Genomic DNA, 19,395 nt, shown 5'->3' on the forward strand with positions numbered 1-19,395 from the left:
TCCCGTCTGGTCGCGGCGGCCGCCCCTTTGAACTTCTTCAATTTGCCGTCGGGCGCGCTCGGCCCAGCGTGACGCCTCTTCGCGCCGCCTTGGCCAGCCGCGCCGGTGGAGGAGCCGGCGCCCGACGGGTCGATCCTCAGCTGGTGGCGCGGAGCGACTTCGCCTTCGGCGTCGTCGTCAGGCCAGTCGGCGAAGGTGGCCGAGGGCCTGAAGTCGCCTTCTGCTTTTCCTTCCCCGCCTTCGGCGTCGGCTTCCATCGCCGCCGCCCCCAAGTCGGGGTCGTCGACGTCGCTCTCCACGCGGTCGGGAACATACTCGCGGGGCTGTCTCGTGGCGCCGGCGGCGGGCTGCATAAGAGGATTCTAGTTCAGAAGAGGCCAGCAAGAGTCAGAAGCCGGAGTCGGCTGCGAAAAAAGACAAAACGATAGGGGGACGCGACTTACCACTGGTGGAGGATTGTCGCGCGAGTACGGCTCGTTGCCGCACTGCCAGTCCTCCACGAACTCGCAGTGCGCGATATAATTCACCATGTTTGCCACCTCCTTACGGGGCATCTCCTTGGTGCTCATCCGACTTGGGTCTCGGAGGCCGCTCATCTGACAGATTAGGTGAGGCTGGCCTTGGAGCGGGAGAACTCGGCGCGCCACGAAGGCGGCCAGCAAGTCGGCCCCGACCAGTCCCTCCGACTGCGTCAAGACTCGGAGTCGTGCCACGGCGGTGGCTCTAGCGGGAGTCAGCATCTTGACTCGGTGGGACCAGCTGGGGAGCCTCCCAGTCAGGGGAGTGGCGTTGTAGGGCGGCAAGTTGACCCAGTCACCGTCGGAGGCGAGGTTCTTCACGTAGAAGTACGAGCACTGCCACATCTTCACCGACTTGATCAGCATGATGGGAGGAAAGGGGTTGTCGGCCGTCGAGCGTCGCATCGCGATGAAGGCGCCGCACTGAGCCGGCACGCCGGCGATGTGCGTGCGGAGCTTAGAAGAGAAGAATTCTCCCCACAGCTCGATGGTGGGGAGAATGCCGAGGAAACCTTCGCACAGAGTGGCGAAGGCGGAGAGTAGCACAACCGTGTTCGGAGTGAGGTGGTGTGGCTGAAGACTGTGGAACTCCAAGAATGAGCGGAAGAAGCCGCTCGCCGACAGCCCCAGGCCGCGCATGAGGTGCGAGCATAAGATGACCCGCTCGCCCTCTTCCGGCGCCGGCCGGATTTCCCCCTTCGGCGCGGCGCGGGCGTGCACGAGGTCCGCACTGGGGAGACGGCGTGTCTGGCGGAGGAACTCAATGTGTTCTTCTTCTACCTCCGAGCCGTCCCATACGCCGGAGCGCATGGCGGGGGCCACGGCGGAGGAAGAGCTCATCGCCGCGGTATGGTGTGCTCTTGCTCAAATGGCAGAGGCAGGAGGGAGAGAAAGCAAGATGAGGCGGGGGAGCGGGGAAGAAGGGCGCGCGAGTTGTGCCACTCCGCTTCCCCCCGCCTACTTATAGCCCTGCGGGCTGAGAAGCCGAGGGGGCGGGCGTGGGATTAACTGCGCACGATGCCCCACGCCGCCCCACGATTTACCCACGAAGTTACTGCGCGCAGTAACAATGTGGGAAAACCAACCGTCCACGGCCGCAACGAATCCGTTCGTATGCCGAGGCACGGTAGTGGCGGGCCCCGCCTGACGGCCCGTCCCGTCGCGCGCGTGGGCAGGCAGACTGTTCTCCTCACATGGCGCCACGCGATAGGACCACACTGATGGCTGTGGGGAAGCGTATCAGGCACGCCGCCTGGTTTCCCGCCGCGACTTTCAAGCTTCGGCTCTCCACTAAACCTCCGACTTTCAACAGTCGGCCCAAGGGAAGACGGCAGCCGAGTTCCAGAGTCTGCACTTTGAAGATTGAAACTGTTGAAGCCCCACAATGCAGCGACCGCAGGGCTTCACCAGCTTCGGGGACTACTGTCGGAGTTATGGGCCACGAGTAGGCAAACCCGAGGCCCAAGACATTTCAATACATCGGGGCAGGATGCGCCCCTTAGGCCAAGTCCCAGGAGCGGCTCCAAAATATGCCGACTCCCAGACGGCGACTCCCAGATAAGCCGACTCCAAGCTGGCGACCTCCAGAGAGGCCGACTATGGAGAGTCGGCCCAAGACTCCTCCCTCATCCCGAAGTACGACGCGGGGTACAGTCACGGCCTGGTCGTCCCCCTGCTTACGAAGGGCCGTCATGGCTACAGTGAGCCGTATCGCTGGAAGATCTCCGGCGAGATGCGGCACTATTGCCATGCCTACCCTGACCTCAACCACAGTGCGCAGTACACTGTGCCCACGATGCCGGCCTGTACGACCCAAAGGCGGCGGGGCCGCCTGTCAGTGGGTGGGCCGAAGGAGGCCTGGGCAACCCAAAGACGGATCTGTGGGAGTCGGCCTCCCTGGAGTCGGCCGACTCCCCCTAGGGCCCCACGAGCCATTAACCAGATATGATGGGGAATGGTGGCAGTGATCGCCCGATAGACGACGGCACTGTTGCCACGACCCGATGACCGAGCCTGCGTCATCAAGGGTGCCACTACAGTATCAAGCCTGTCCGCGGGGCCCGCCAGTCGGTGGGCCCCAGAAGCCAGCGGGGAAGACGGCGGCTTGAGAGACAGACTGCTGGGACCCGCACCCAGCCGGATTACTATTGTACCCCCGGGGGGTAGGCCTATATAAACCCCCCGGGGAACCCAAGCAAAGGGTTCGGACCTAGATAAAGATAGACCAGATAGCACAGGGAGGAGAGAGCTAGCCCTGCCCTCTCCTGCCTCCTGAAACAGCTCCAGGAGCACCATTGTAGCTACTTTGCCTTAGTGATCATGCGGGGACCCCGCAGAGCAGCAGTAGGGGTGTTATCTCCCAGGAGAGCCCTGAAGCTGGGTAAGTTCCTCCGGCGTGCATGTCTTCGCCTCATCCCGCTTCCAGGCACCGGCGACGTTCTACTCGCTCCCACCATGATAAGCCATCCTTTGGCATATGTCGTACCCAACCCCCGACACTACGGGTCCATAGTTATTAGCTAGATGACTTCTTCTCTCTTTTTGGATCTCAATACAATGTTCTCCCCCTCTCTTGTGGAGATCTATTCGATGTAATCTCTTTTTGCGGTGTGTTTGCCGATATCCGATGAATTGTGGGTTTATGGTCAAGTTTATCTATGAATAATAATTTAATCTTCTCTGAATTCTTTTATGTATGATTGAGTTATCTTTGCAAGTATCTTCGAATTATCAGTTTGGTTTGGCCTACTAGATTGATCTTTCTTGCCATGGGAGAAGTGCTTAGCTCTGGTTTCAATCTTGCGGTCTTCTTACCCAGTGACAGAAAGGGTTGCAAGACACGTATTGTATTGTTTCCATCGAGGATAACAAGATGGGGTTTATATCATATTGCATGAGTTTATCCCTCTACGTCATGTCATCTTGCTTAATGCGTTACTCTGTTCTTATGAACTTAATACTCTAGATGCAGGCAGGAGTCGGTCGATGTGTGGAGTAATAGTAGTAGATGCAGGCAGGAGTCGGTCTACTTGTTATGGACGTGATGCCTATATACATGATCATGCCTAGATAACCTCATAACTATGCGCTTTTCTATCAATTGCTCGACAGTAATTTGTTCACCCACCGTAATACTTATGCTATCTCGAGAGAAGCCTCTAGTGAAACCTATGGCCCCGGGTCTATCCCTATCATATTTGCTTCCAATCTACTTTTATTTGCATCTTTACTTTTTGCATCTATATTATAAAATACCAAAAATATATCATTACTATCTTTATTAGATCTCACTTTCATAAGTGGCCGTGAAGGGATTGACAACCCCTTTATTGCGTTGGTTGCGAGTTCTCAGTTTCTTTGTGTAGGTGCGTGGGACTTTTGACGAGCCTCCAACTGGATTGATACCTTGGTTCTCAAAACTGAGGGAAATACTTACGCTACACTTGCTGCATGACCCTCTCCTCTTCGTGGAAAACCAACGCTAGCTCAAGACGTAGCAAGAAGGATTTCTGGCGCCATTGCCGGGGAGGTCTTTGCTCAAGTCAAGACATACCAAGTACCCATCACAAACCCATCTCCCTCGCATTTACATTATTTGCCTCTCGTTTTCCTCTCCCCCACTTCACCCTTGCCGTTTTATTCGCCCTCTCTTTCCCAATCTCCTCCTCTCTTTTTCGCTTGCCTTTTTTCCGTTGCCCATGTGTTTGCTCATTTGCTCCATCATTATGGCTAGTCTTCCTATCCTCGTTATTACTCCCGAACATGAAATTCTTAATTTTAAGCAAAGGGAGGGAGAAAATTTAAAAGATGCTTGGCATAGAATTTGCAATGCTCAAAATAAATCTTCTAGGAAGCTTTCTACTTCTGTTCTTCTTCGCAATTTTTATGTAGGCATTACTCCTTGGAATAGATGTGTTCTTGATACTGTTACCGAACGCGATTTATTGAGTAGTCATACATTTGATGCTTATAATGCTATGTTAGATTTGTTTGGCCCACCACCTCTTTTGGTTAATGGAACTGTTTTAACTTTAGAACACGTTATGCAACGGCTTGATATTATTGAAAATAAAATTGCCACTGTTGAGTTGATTGAAAATTTGGATAAAAAGATTCATAATCTTATCAACCAATATGAATCTAGGGTTGGAGTTACTTTGAAAAATCTTAAAGAGAAAGAACCTATAGTTAATGAAAAAATAGATCTTGATTCTGCTAGAATTGGTAAACTTGAGGATATAATTACCAACATAGGTTCAGCGTTTTCTCCCATGAAAAACACTCCAAAACCCCCTACAAAAACCACCAAGTTTATCTATGTTCCTAAAAATAAAGGTGAAACTTCTAGTAAGGTAGACGCGGACCTCAAATCTATTTGTGTTCTCCCCAATGGTCTCTCTATCATTAAGGAACCTTTTGCTACCAATGAATTTCTTAAATTTTTTCCTGAAGGTTTAGCCATTACTAAAAAGGAGAGATCCCTAGAGATCGCAATCTTGCTACTTATGAATTTAGTGCCAAAGATGGCACTCGTTAGAACTATCTTCGCTTTTATGCCTAGCTAGGGGCGTTAAACGATAGCGCTAGTTGGGAGGCAACCCAATTTTACTTTATGTTTTTTTGTTTTTGCTCCTGTTTAGGAATGAATCTTGCATCTACTCTCTGTTTAGATGTGTTTTTATCTTTTAGTTAGTGCTTGTGCCAAGTATAACCTATAGGATAAACTATGATGATAGTTGATTTGATTCTGCTGAAAAACAGAAACTTTGCGCTCACGATAAAAAAATCAATAAATCAGAGAAACGTGATTTTGCTTTGATTATTTTTGATTCTGATCAATGGACAAATTTTCCAGTACGTCCTATTTTTTTAGTATTTTTAGAGTTCCAGAAGTTTGCGTTAGTTACAGATTGCTACAGACTGTTCTGTTTTTGACAGATTCTGTTTTTCGTGTGTTGTTTGCTTATTTCAATGCATCTATGGCTAGTAAAATAGTTTGTAAACCATAGAGAAGTTGGAATGCAGTAGGTTTAACACAAAATTAAATAAAGAATTAGTTCATTGAAGTACCTTATGTGGTGGTTTTGTTTTCTTTCACTAACAGAGCTTATAAGATTTCCTGTTGAGTTTTGTGTTGTGAAGTTTTCAAGTTTTGGGTAAAGCTTTTATGGACTATGGAATAAGGAGTGGCAAGAGCCTAAGCTTGGGGATGCCCATGGAACCCCAAGATATTCAATAATAGCCAAAAGCCTAAGCTTGGGTATGCCCCGGGAAGGCATCCCCTCTTTCGTCTTCGTTCATTGGTAACTTTACTTGGAGCTATATTTTTATTTGCTACATGATATGTGTTTTTCTTGGAGCGTCGTGTATTATATTAGTCTTTGATTTTTAGTTTACCACAATCATCCTTGTTGTACACACCTTTTGGGATAATCCTATTTCATTAGAATTTGGTAGAATACTCTATATGCATCACTTATATCTTTTGAGCTTGATAGTTTTTGCTCTAGTGCTTCACTTATATCTTTTAGAGCACGGTGGTGTCTTAATTTTGAAGAAATTTCTAGTCTCTCATGCTTCACTTATATTATTTTGACAGTCTTTTAGAACAGTATGGTATTTGCTATGGTTACAAAGTTGGTCCTAGAATGATGAGCATCCAAGTTGGGTATAATAAAAACCATCATAGAAAAAGAATTGGATGCTATGATCAACTTGATGCTTGATAATTGTTTTGAGATATAAAGGTAGTAATGCTAGGGTCATGCTAGTGGGTAATTATAAAATTGAGAAATACTTTTGTTGAAGTTGGCAAGTCCCATAGCATGCACGTATGGTAAAAGTTGTGTGACAAATTTGTTGCATGAGGTACTTTTTGATTGTCTTCCTTATGAGTGGCAGTCGGGGATGAGCGATGGTGTTTTCCTACCAATCTATCCCACTTGGGGCATGCGTAGTAGTACTTTGCTTCGAGGGAGAAGTAGACATTTGCAATAAGTACATGAGCTCTTTTTTGACTAATGTGAGTCCTTGGACATATACACACTCATCCTTTTACTTTGCTAGCCTTTTATTACCGCGCAACTTTCGTCGGTATCTTGAACCCTTTATTTACCTTCCTCAAAACAGCCACCATACCTACCTATTATGGCATTTCCATAGCCATTTCGAGATATATTTCCATGCAACTTTCCACCATTCCATTTATTCTGACACATTCCATCATTGTCATATTGCTCTTTTGCATGATCATGTAGTTGACATCGTGTTTGTGGCAAGGCCACCTTCATGATTTTCATACATGTCGCTCTTGATTCATTGCATATCCCGGTACACCGCCGAAGGCATTCATATAGAGTCATATCTTGTTCTAGCTTTGAGTTGTAATTCTTTGAGTTGTAAATCCATAAAAATGTGATGATCTTCATTATTAGAGCATTGTGCTCGTGAGGAAAGGATGATGAAGGCTATGATTCCCCCACAAGTCGGGATGAGACTTCGGACTTTAAAAAAAAGAAGAAAAAAAGAAGAAGAAAAGAGAAAGGCCAAAAAAAAGAAGGCCAAAGAAAAAAAGAAAAAGAAAAAATATAATGAGAGAAAAAGAGAGAAGGGACAATGCTACTATCTCTTTTTCCACACTTGTGCTTCAAAGTAGCACCATGATCTTCATGATAGAGAGTCTCCTATGTTGTCACTTTCATATACTAAGTGGGAATTTTTCATTATAGAACTTGGCTTGTATATTCCAATGATGGGCTTCCTCAAAATGCCCTAGGTCTTCGTGAGCAAGCAAGTTGGAAGCACACCCACTTAGATTCTTTTGTTGAGCTTTCATATATTTATAGCTCTAGTGCATCCGTTGCATGGGCATTTCTTTATAGCCAGTTAATACGCCTAGTTGATGTGAGACTATCTTCTCCCTCTTTTTGTCCTCACAACCACCATATACCACCATAGTGCTATGTCCATGGCTTGCGCTCATGTATTGCGTAAGAGTTGAAAAAGCTGAAGTGCGTTAAAAAGTATGAAACAATTGCTCGGCTCGTCATCGGGGTTGTGCATGATGGGAGTATTTTGTGTAATGAAAATGAAGCATGGCCTAACTATATGATTTTGTAGGGATAAGCTTTCTTTGGCTATGCTATTTTGATAGGACATGATTATTTGTTAGTATGCTTTGAAGCATTATTATTTTTATGTTTTATAAGCTTTTATTTTGAATCATTTTGGATCTGAACATTCATGCCACATTAAAGAACATTACATTGAGAATTATGCTAGGTAGCATTCCACATCAAAAATTCTCTTTTTATCATTTACCTACTCGAGGACGAGCAGGAATTAAGCTTGGGGATGCTTGATAGGTCTCCAACGTATCTATAATTTTTTATTGTTCCATGCTATTATATTACCCCTTTTGGATGTTTATAGGCTTTATTTTACACATTTATATCACTTTTGGGACTAACCTACTAACCGAAGGCCCAACCCGTATTGCTGTTTTTTTGCTTATTTCAGTATTTCGAAGAAAAGGAATATCAAACGGAGTCCAAACGGAATGAAACCTTCGGGAGCGTGATTTTTGGAACGAACGTGATCCGGAAGCTTGGAGTGCAAGTCAACAAGCTCTCGAGGACCCCACGAGATAGGGGGCCGCACCCCCCCCCTGTAGGGCGCGCCCCCTGTCTTGTGGCCCCCTTGGGTGGCCACCGAAGTACTTCTTCCTCCTATATATACCTATGTAACCCGAAAATATCCAGGGGCACCACGAAACACAATTTCCACCGCCGTAACCTTCTGTATCTGCGAGATCCCATCTTGGAGCCTTTGCCGGTGTTCTGCCGGAGGGGGAATCGACCATGGAGGGCTTCTACATCAACATCCTTGCCCCTCCGATGAGTTGTGAGTAGTTTACAACAGACCTACGGGTCCATAGTTATTAGCTAGATGGCTTCTTCTCTCTTTTTGGATCTCAATACAATGTTCTCCCCCTCTCTTGTGGAGATCTATTCGATGTAATGTCTTTTTGCAGTGTGTTTGTCGAGATCCGATGAATTGTGGGTTTATGATCAAGTTTATCTATGAATAATAATTGAATCTTCTCTGAATTCTTTTATGTATGATTGAGTTATCTTTGAAAGTCTCTTTGAATTATCATTTTGGTTTGGCCTACTAGATTGATCTTTCTTGCCATGGGAGAAGTGCTTAGCTTTGGGTTCAATCTTGCGGTGTTCTCACCCAGTGACAGAAAGGGTTGCAAGAGACGTATTGTGTTGTTGCCATCGAGGATAACAAGATGGGGTTTGTATCATATTGCATGAGTTTATCCCTCTACATGATGTCATCTTGCTTAATGCGTTACTCTGTTGTTATGAACTTAATACTCTAGATGCAGGCAGGAGTCGATCGATGTGTGGAGTAGTAGTAGTAGATGCAGGCAGGAGTTGGTCTACTTGTTATGGACGTGATGCCTATATACATGACCATGCTTAGATAACCTCATAACTATGCGCTTTTCTATCAATTGCTCGACAGTAATTTGTTCACCCACCGTAATACTTATGCTATCTCGAGAGAAGCCTCTAGTGAAACCTATGGCCCCGGGGTCTATCTCCTATCATATTTGCTTCCAATCTACTTTTATTTGCATCTTTACTTTTTTGCATCTATATTATAAAATACCAAAAATATATCATTACTATTGAGGGAGTCCTGGATTAGGGGGTGTCCGGACAGCCGGACTATATCCTTTGGCCGGACTCCCGGACTATGAAATTACAAGATTGAAGACTTCGTCCCGTGTCCGGATGGGATTTTCCTTGGCATGGAAGGCAAGCTTGGCGATTCGATATGAAGATCTCCACTCATTGTAACTGACTCTGTGTAACCCTAGCCCTCTCCGGTGTCTATATAAACCGGAGAGTTTTAGTCCATAGGACGAACAACAATCATACCATAGGCTAGCTTCTAGGGTTTAGCCTCTCTGATCTCGTGGTAGATCAACTCTTGTACTACCATATCATCAATATTAATCAAGCAGGAGTAGGGTTTTACCTCCATCGAGAGGGCCCGAACCTGGGTAAAAACATCGTGTCCCTTGTCTCCTGTTACCATCCGCCTAGACGCACAATTCGGGACCCCCTACCTGAGATCGGCCAGTTTTGACACCGAGATTGGTGCTTTCATTGAGAGTTCCTCTGTGTCGTCACCGTCAGGTAGGATGCCGCACCCTGTCTTTAAGGACGGCGCTGTTGCTAAAGGACCTTTGGCTGTCGGCCAAACTCTTCGGCTAGGCAGTTTTTTTATGACCGTCTGTTCGTCCGCTGCGCCGACGATGACCTCTCGGGTCATCGAAAGCAATCTCCACATCAGCTCGGAACTTGCCGAGCAGTTAGATCCGATGGAGCTCTCTTCCTTAAATGAGCTCTTGGATCGCATCGCCGCCCTGGGAGTCGCTACATATTACGGCCAGATTGGGCTTAAACCCGATCTGAGAGAGATTGACTCTCCCCAGGTCACCCACCATGTTGAAGTGGTGGAGGAACAATGCAGCGAATCTTCACCCATCCTAAGGACCAGATGTGTCCGGATTCCTGATCCCTCCAAGCCGGACATCTGCGGAGGGGAGGACGTCGCCCAAGCCCTGAACCCAAAGTCAGGCAGCGGGCCTGATTCACTGGATAACGACCAAGAAAACAAGCTTCCGAGTTCGGAAATTTCTTGGCCCCTGAGTCTTAGATCGGGCGAGGTTCCGGATTTAAATCCACCCGCCCACCCAAATATAAGGGATCTATCCCAAATTTGGTAAGAGCCCAGGGAAACAGTACACCATTACTGGGCCAGATTCCTCCTGGTTATGAACAGGATAAAGGACTACCGTGAGAGGGATGCAATTTCATTCTTCTGTAACAATTGCACGGACATCGGAATCCTCAAGGCCATAAATCACCGCGAAATTACACGCTTTGCCGACTTGACATCAATAGTACAAAAGTACTGTGCGACAGAAAGCATTCGGAAAACCAAAACAAAATTCTGGGACAATCTGACCCCGAATACAATCTCAGTCCGGAACAAAAGGGCACATTATCTCCAGGCACCTGGGCCAAGGAGCAAAAAACAAAAACCCTCTATAGGGTACGGAACCGTACTAGAGGGATGGCTCAATGGACCCTGTAAAATTCATAATACAGAGGGCGTCACACCAACTCATAGCCTTAGAGCATGTTGGATACTCCGGTAGGTGGCCAGAAGTGGCGAGGAGCTCCTAACTCCAGAATCCGCAGAGCACCACCCCAGAAACGCCAGTACGGTGTCAACAGTCTTCGAGACTTTCGCATCAAACAATGCAAGGAAACGAATGCTCCGCAGCCTTACCGAAGTCTACCAAGTAGCGAAAATAAACCCATGGAGTGACACGGCTATTACCTTTAATGCCAGTGATGAACCTAAATTCCGGACAGCCCGACACCAGCCGCACTGGTCCTCAGTCCGATAGTGGATGACTTTCGGCTTACAAAGGTACTCATGGACGGTGGCAGTGGATTGAACCTCATCTATGAGGAAACCCTACAAAAAATCGAAATAGACTGGAGCCGCATTAAGCGAAGCAACACAACCTTTAGAGGAATAATCCCCAGCCTGGTAGCGTGCTGTTCAGGGAAAATCACACTGGATGTGGTGTTCAGCACGCCGGATAATTACAGATCCGAGGAGGTCACATTTCAAGTGGCCCCGTTCAATAGCGGATACCATGCTCTGTTAGGGCGAGAAGCATTCACAATTTTTCAAGCTATACCCCATTACGGGTACATGAAGCTCAAAATGCCCAGACCCAACAGAATCATCACTCTTGCTAGTGATTCGGACACAGCGCTCCGCGCCGAAAACAAGACAGCTGCACTGGCCCTCGAGGCATTATCCGAAGCCCTGGCGGCCGAGGAACTGACTGTGTGGCGCTCCATGGTGGACAGGGACGACGTGATACTCGACAAAAGATCCAAGTCCACCACTTTCAAGCCGACAGATGAAATAGTCAAGTTCCAAGTCCATCCAACGGACACTACAAAAACGGCCTCCATCGGGGCACAACTAAACCCTGATGTAGACGCCGCACTCAGAGAATTCCTACGAGAAAACTGGGACATTTTTCCCTGGCACCCTTCAGACATGCCAGGAATCCCACGCAGGCTGGCCGAGCACAGCCTGAACATCCTAAAAGGATTCAAGCCCGTTGAGCAGACTCTTCGGCGTTTCTCTGAACCTAAGAGACAAGCCATGGGAGAGGAGCTAGCCAAACTACTGGAAACCGGATTCATCAGAGATATAAAACATCCGGACTGGCTAGCAAACCTGGTAATGGTACCAAAGAAGGACAAATCCTGGCGCCTATGCGTCGATTTCAAAGACCTAAATAAGGCCTGCCCAAAGGATCACTTCCCCCTCCCCCGCATCGATCAAATCATCGACGCCACTGCAGGACATGATTCATTGTGTTTCCTTGATGCATACTCTGGCTACCACCAAATCAAGATGGCAGAGTCAGACCAAGCCGCAACGGCATTCATCACCCCATACGGCCCATTTTGCTTCAACACAATGCCCTTCGGGCTCAAAAACACCGGCGCAACATATCAGCGCATGGTTGAGACATGTCTGGCCAACCAGATCGGCAAAACGGTTGAAGCATACGTGGATGACGTGGTCGTCAAAACCAAACACGTCGAAACTCTAATAGACGACTTGAGGCTCACGTTCGATAACCTCCGAACATATGACATTAGGCTCAACCCAGAAAAATGCATTTTCGGCGTACCAGCCGGAAAGCTCTTCGGCTTCATCATATCCGGTAGAGGAATTGAAGCAAACCCAACCAAGATCCGAGCTATGTCACCATTGGATATCCCAAAAGATCTCAAGCAAATACAAAAATTGACTGGATGCGTGGCGGCTCTAAGCCGCTTCATCTCCCGCTTGGGGGAAAAGGTATTACCCCTTTACCGCCTCCTCCGGTGCACCGAACACTTCGAGTGGACGGACATCGCCACGGCCGGACTTGAAGAAATAAAAGCCATACTTGCGACAAACCCTGTCCTGGCCGCGCCTAACATCGGCGAACCAATGTTGTTATACATCGCAACAACTCACCAAGTTGTAAGCGTAGTCCTCGTCGTCGAACGAGAAATGGACGGACACAAATTCCCTGTCCAAAAACCAGTATACTACATGTCCACTGTCCTCACTCCATGCAAGTCCCGGTACCCGCATTACCAAAAGATAGCATACGCGGTGTTCATGGCATCCCGGAAGCTACGACACTACTTTCAAGAGTGTTCGATAACAGTAGCCTCCGAAGTACCTCTTAACGATATCATAAACAACCGTGATGCAACGGGCCGGATTGCCAAATGGGCCATTGAGCTCCTCCCGTTCGACATAACATACAAGCCACGGCGAGCCATCAAGTCGCAAGCCTTGGCCAACTTTGTCGCTGAATGGACTGAAGCCGAACTCCCTAAAGAGTACGACATATGTTCCAACTGGACCATGCACTTCGACGGCTCCAAAATGCTGGCGGGTCTGGGGGCTGGCGTCGTCTTGACATCCCCAACAGGAGATACGGTTCAATATGTACTCCAGATAATGTATACGGACTCCAACAATGCAGCCGAATACGAGGCCCTGCTACATGGCCTCCGGATGACAGTCTCCATGGGCATTCAACGCCTAGAGGTGCGGGGGGATTCGAACCTCGCGATATCCCAAATAAACGGGGACTTTGATGCCAAAGATCCGAAAATGGCAGCTTATCGCAACGCCGTCCTAAATATGTCAGCTCGGTTCGAAGGGCTGGAATTCCACCATATAGCCCGGGAAAATAATCAGGCAGCAGACGTCCTGGCACGCATCGGAGCAAAGCGCAATGCAGTGCCCCCCAACATTTTCCTGGAAAGGCTATTCAAGCCATCCGTATAGTGGCAAGGGGAATCCGGAAATCACAATCCAGACCTGGCCGTGTCACCTGACCCCGAACACCCTGACACAACTGAAGACTCTGTCAATGAAGTCACACCCTCAGCCCACGTAATAATGGCAGTAATTGCCCCGTGGACAGAACCATTCTTAGCCTACTTAACTAGGCAGGAACTTCCCGAGGACCAAAATGAGGCACGCTGCATAGTGCGGTGATCTAAAGCCTATAAAGTCCACGAAGGAGAGCTTTATAAGAAAAGCACCACCGAAGTCCTTCAAAGATGTATCTCCGAAGAGGAAGGGCGGAACCTTCGGGCTGAAATTCATGCCGGACTCGGCAGGCACCACGCCACAGCCCGAGCCCTTGTGAGTAAGGCCTTCCGTACCGGATTTTATTGGACGACGGCCCGGGCAGACGCTCAGGACTTAGTCCAGCGATGCGTTGGTTGCCAATTATTCACTAATCAAAGCCACATGCCGCCTACCTCCCTACAAACCATACCCATTACCTGGCCTTTTGCGGTCTAGGGGCTTGACATGGTTGGACCCCTTAAAGGAGGAACCCACAAGCAAAAATATCTACTGGTAATGGTGGACAAATTCACCAAATGGATAGAGGCCAAGCCTGTTAAGATTGCAAAATCCGGACCGGTGATAGACTTTATATCCGGGGTTGTACACCGTTACGGCGTCCCCCACAGCATCATCACGGACAACAGCACAAACTTTACGACCGATGAAGTTAAACTCTGGTGCAAAAACATGGACATTAAGCTCGACTATGCTTCAGTCTATCACCCACAAACTAACGGTCAAGTTGAGCGAGCCAACGGTCTCATCATGAGCGGCATCAAACCCAGACTAGTGCAATCCCTCAAGGAATCTAACACGCACTGGGTAGAGGAGCTTGACTCCGTACTCTGGGGGCTGCGGACCACGCCGAATCGCACTACCGGATTCACACCATTTTTATGGTATACGGCGCAGAGGCAGTCCTGCCCTGCGACATAATTCATGACTCACCTCGCATGCGCATGTACGAAGAAAGAGAAGCCGAGCTCGATCGGCAGGACAGCTTGGACGCATTGGAGGAGGAGCGCGACGTGGCAAAACCCCATTCCGCATTCTATCAACAGCAGGCTCGAAGATATCAAAGCAGAGAAGTACGGGCCAAAACTTATAACGTTGGCGAACTAGTTCTACGCCTGTCGGACAAGAAAAAAGGACAAACTAAAGCCCAAATGGGAGGGTCCCCTCATAAACAACCAAGTCCTGACTGGTGGAGTGTACCGTCTGCGAAACGCATCGGACAACCGACTCGAGCCGAACCCATGGAACGCAGCACACCTACGAAGATTCTACGCCTAGCGCCGTACTCTGTGTTCATCTCCTTCCTCTGTCCCTTTTTTTATTTATTTCAAATTAGCTACCTGGTATTTCTCTCCTTCTCCCTCCCTTTTTCTCCCAAGCCTTTAGGGGCTTGCCTGCGCGTTGTTCGCATATACTTGACGCGCCACCCGCGCTCATTACACCTGGGGGCTTCTTTATCAGAAGCTTATATAAATGGGCCTCATGCCCAAAACATGTGTGACACTTCCGCATGAACCTTTTATGAACCATTATATGCATCGATATGACTTAAGTTTTGGCCAAGCTGGGTTGCCTGGCTCCTGTGCTTACCCCTACGTTCCCGTTTGTTCGGTTAGGTGGTAAAGGGAGCACCTCTGCGATTGTTACTGTCGGGTTAGCCGGATGTGTACCTCGGACTGGGTGAAGCCGAAAGCTAGAGTTCTTAAGGGAATATTCGGTCGGTGAACTAAAAGATGGCTTTTCACTTGTTTATTTATCTGCCCCCAGATGCTTTTCTGCTTTTTTACGCAGTCCGGACATGCACTTTAGGGCATGCCTCCCAAGGAAAGGAACCCCTAACGGAACTATTCTCCCTGGAAGATGTTTCTTACTAACCATGTAATATAACACAACTAGTTGGGCACTTGTCTGCTAAAGCACTTATGACCCCTACGCCTGGTCTCCATGCATGCCCCGGTTCTTACATAACCGAGAGGGTATTCGGACACACTCCGGACTATCAGGTCCAGAGGTTGAAGCGAAAAGGTCTGCAATGACAAACGATCTACAATCCAGCTAGAAGGCATTTTACATGTCATTTTAAATTACATAGTCAATTTGACTGGGTATATTCTTCTTCAATACCATCCAACAGGCTGTCTAATTTACAGTCCTGTTGGGAATACTTGGCGGCCAGCTCTACCTGGCCATACACTAAACTGATAGGGATCTCCTTCTCGTCGGGGCCCACAGGGCCGACCTCGGCCATGTGGTTTGGGTCAGCCTTCGTGTACCGCATCTTCACCATGGCCTAGGCCTCCCTGGCGCCTTGATGGCAGGCCGATATCTTCCATAATCGGAAGCGCTGCCACACTCCCTTCAGCTTCTCTGCAAGCTCTTCAAGGCCTTCGGGCAGGGAGAGGGATGGCCACAAAGCCTGGACGACGCCTTGCATCGCCTGCCGAACTCGTTCGCGCAGTTGCAACAGCTCGGGAAGAAGGTCCCCCGCTGAACCGGGCATTTCCTCCGCGGGACAACCTATCAGCATATCTGCAGACATAGCTCTGTCAATCGACTTCCTCGCCGAACTCTTTTTTCAAAGATTTGTTTAAGCACTTACTAAAAATGCCGCGTCGAAGTCACCGATTCTCCTTTACGGAATCAGACAGCTGGGCACAAACATCCTTTAGTTCCTCGCCCAACTGGGTATTGGCGTCTTGAAGCTTGTTCTTCTCTTGCCTCACCCTCGTCAGCACGCTCTCACCAGCCTTTAACTGGCGCAGGAGTTGTTGCTTGTCCGAATTCACTCCGGCCCCATCTGCACTGTTATTGTCAGAATTGCACACATGCCGCACTTCACAACAGAATTATCTTTTGAAGCATATATTACCTGAGGGGGTCCCCTTGGCATTCTCTGAAGTGGCCAGTGAGGCCCCGAGTTGGGCCTTGCACTCTTCCAGCTCCTGGGACAGTTGCGTATTCTTTTTTGTAAGATCCTGCATAACATATGATCCTTAAATCAGTTATCTTAACTGTTTCAAGTCTCGAGGGCTACTGACATATATAACCATCAGATTTACTCACTCGTATGTCTTTCACATACTGCTCTGTGGCTCTGGCTAGACCATTTTGAGTGGCACGGAGGTACGCATCTCCCGTATTAAAGGCGTCCAACGCCTCTTCGGAAAAACATGCGTCATGAAGAACAGTTCGGCGACGCATGTGGTTCATGGCACTCTCCACCTATGAATGGGTGGCAGATAGCCCGCCGGCGTCCTCTGTCGGAGGAACGTCCGGTGCGCGCCCTGTGTTCGCGTCCGCTTCCAGACCCGGCCTTGCAGCCTGGCTGGTGGATATAGTCCAGCGGGCGCTCTTCTTCCCGAGGAGAGCATGAGCGTTAGTATGACTTAAGGGCATAAACTCTAACCGTTAAAGTTGCGTGTCGTACCATTGCGCCGGAGTCTCGATCCGGTCCGCACTCCTTTTCAGCCCGCCTGGCTTCAATGGCACTTGTTGGCTACCCACCGCGGGCTTGGCCCTCCGCCTCAAGGATTTCCCCTGCAAAACGAAACACTATTGGTTTACGACAATTAAAATAAAGCATGGATGGATCCTCTTGAAAGTACTGGGACTTCGGTCTCGGTTACCTTTGAGGCTGGAAGTAGTCCGGGATAGTCGGCCGTAATGGCCACTAAGGTATTGTCCTTACTCAATTGGTGAAACACCCCATCAATTAGCTCCACACATAAGTCCGGGTCCTATTGGGAGTCCGGGTCGAGGGACTGTTCCGGGTCCTCGGGTTGTGGAGGAGGGCTGTTTATCTCCTTCACAGTCTGGCGCAGCTCCTGCATTAAAATTGCTAGACTAAGTACTCAATTATGGGAATTTGAAAACAGGTAGGCAGGTGAAAATGTTTGCTCACCCAGCTTGGAGGATTTTACATGGAGAATCCATCCCGTGGATTGACACGGAGGAATTCCTCTTCTTCTCCCTTGTACAAAGTGGATAAGGTCTTCGTTAGAGTGGCAGCAGAATCTGGCCCCTTGCGACCGCACCGGGTGGCGTCGTCCTCCCCGTTGAAATCCCACATGGGGTGGCCTCTGTACTGAAGCGGCTGCACCCCCCGCGTAATGCATGTGGCCATGACCTCGATCATGGTCAGTCCGGAATGAGCCAACAACCTTATCCGGCTCATCAGGTAAAGGACGTCCCTGTCAGTTTCCCTCTGAGGGTTCCGTGGGCGCCAGCTCAGGCGTTTCTTCAACGGAACGTTATTGAACTCAGGGAGGCCGATCCGTACAGGGTCCGGCAGGGGGACGTCGTCCATATAAAACCATTCCGAAGGCCAGTCCTCGAACTCCTTCTTTGGGGTTCTGGATAGATTTCCGGTCCTGGCGATGCGCCATAGTTCGGCTCCTCCCACCTGATAAATTGACCCCTCCTGAGAGCGGGGCACAAGGCAGAACAACCTCTTCCAGATCGCGAAATGGGCCTCGATGCCCAGAAACAGCTCGCAGAGGGCCACGAAGCCCGCAATATGTAGTACGGAGGCAGGCGTGAGGTTGTGTAGCTGGAGGCGGTAAAACTCCAGTAGCCCTCGGAGGAACGGATGAATTGGAAATCTGAGTCCTCTTATTAAATAAGGGACTAGGCATACCCGCTCTCCTTGAGAGGGATTGGGGACGCTCTCCGCCTGCTCTCCATCGCTATAGGTGGAAATCCCGGCTCGAACTGCGACCATATATGCTAGGGGGAGGAGCCCCTTGGATTGAAGCACTACTAGCTTGCTATGCGGGACGGAACACCGCTCCCAATCTCCCGGCTGAGGGCTGGAGAGGCGAGAGGAGGAGCTACTTCTACCAGCCATCGTGTGATGGATCTCTGTCGAAAGCGCTCTGATGAATACTCGCGGAGGGAAGGTGGTGTGAATTGGATCTAAATCCCCGTCTCTTTTATGGGTGGCTCATTTACGCGGCCGGGGGGGGGGGGGAATGAAAAAAACTCCCTGGCTTTTCGCATTCGTTTGACACGTGGAAGGTGGTCATTATTGGGCACAGAAGCTGAGGAGAGCAGTACGCGCTAGAAGACGGACACTATTCGACAGGTACATGGAATTTGGATAAGAACCCGCCTTGCAATGCCGAAGACAAACTTGCGCGCCGGACTTATCGTCATTGAATCCTGGTTCGGGGGCTACTGAGGGAGTCCCGGATTAGGGGGTGTTCGGACAGCCGGACTATATCCTTTGGCCGGACTCCCGGACTATGAAGATACAAGATTGAAGACTTTGTCCCGTGTCCGGATGGGATTTTCCTTGGCGTGGAAGGCAAGCTTGGCGATTTGATATGAAGATCTCCTCTCATTGTAACCGACTCTGTGTAACCCTAGCCCTTTCCGGTGTCTATATAAACCAGAGAGTTTTAGTCCATAGGACGAACAACAATCATACCATAGGCTAGCTTCTAGGGTTTAGCCTCTCTGATCTCGTGGTAGATCAACTCTTGTACTACCCATATCATTAATATTAATCAAGCAGGAGTAGGGTTTTACCTCCATCGAGAGGGCCCGAACCCTGGTAAAAACATCGTGTCCCTTCTCTCCTGTTACCATCCGCCTAGACGCACAGTTCGGGACCCCCTACCCGAGATCCGCCGGTTTTGACACGGACAACTATCTTTATTAGATCTCACTTTCGTAAGTGGCCGTGAAGGGATTGACAACCCCTTTATTGCGTTGGTTGCGAGTTCTCAGTTTGTTTCTGTAGGTGCGTGGGACTTTTGAGGATCCTCCTACTGGATTGATACCTTGGTTCTCAAAACCGAGGGAAATACTTACG

This window comes from Triticum aestivum, chromosome 2B, assembly GCF_018294505.1.
Source record: "Triticum aestivum cultivar Chinese Spring chromosome 2B, IWGSC CS RefSeq v2.1, whole genome shotgun sequence".
Taxonomy (NCBI): Eukaryota; Viridiplantae; Streptophyta; class Magnoliopsida; order Poales; family Poaceae; genus Triticum; species Triticum aestivum.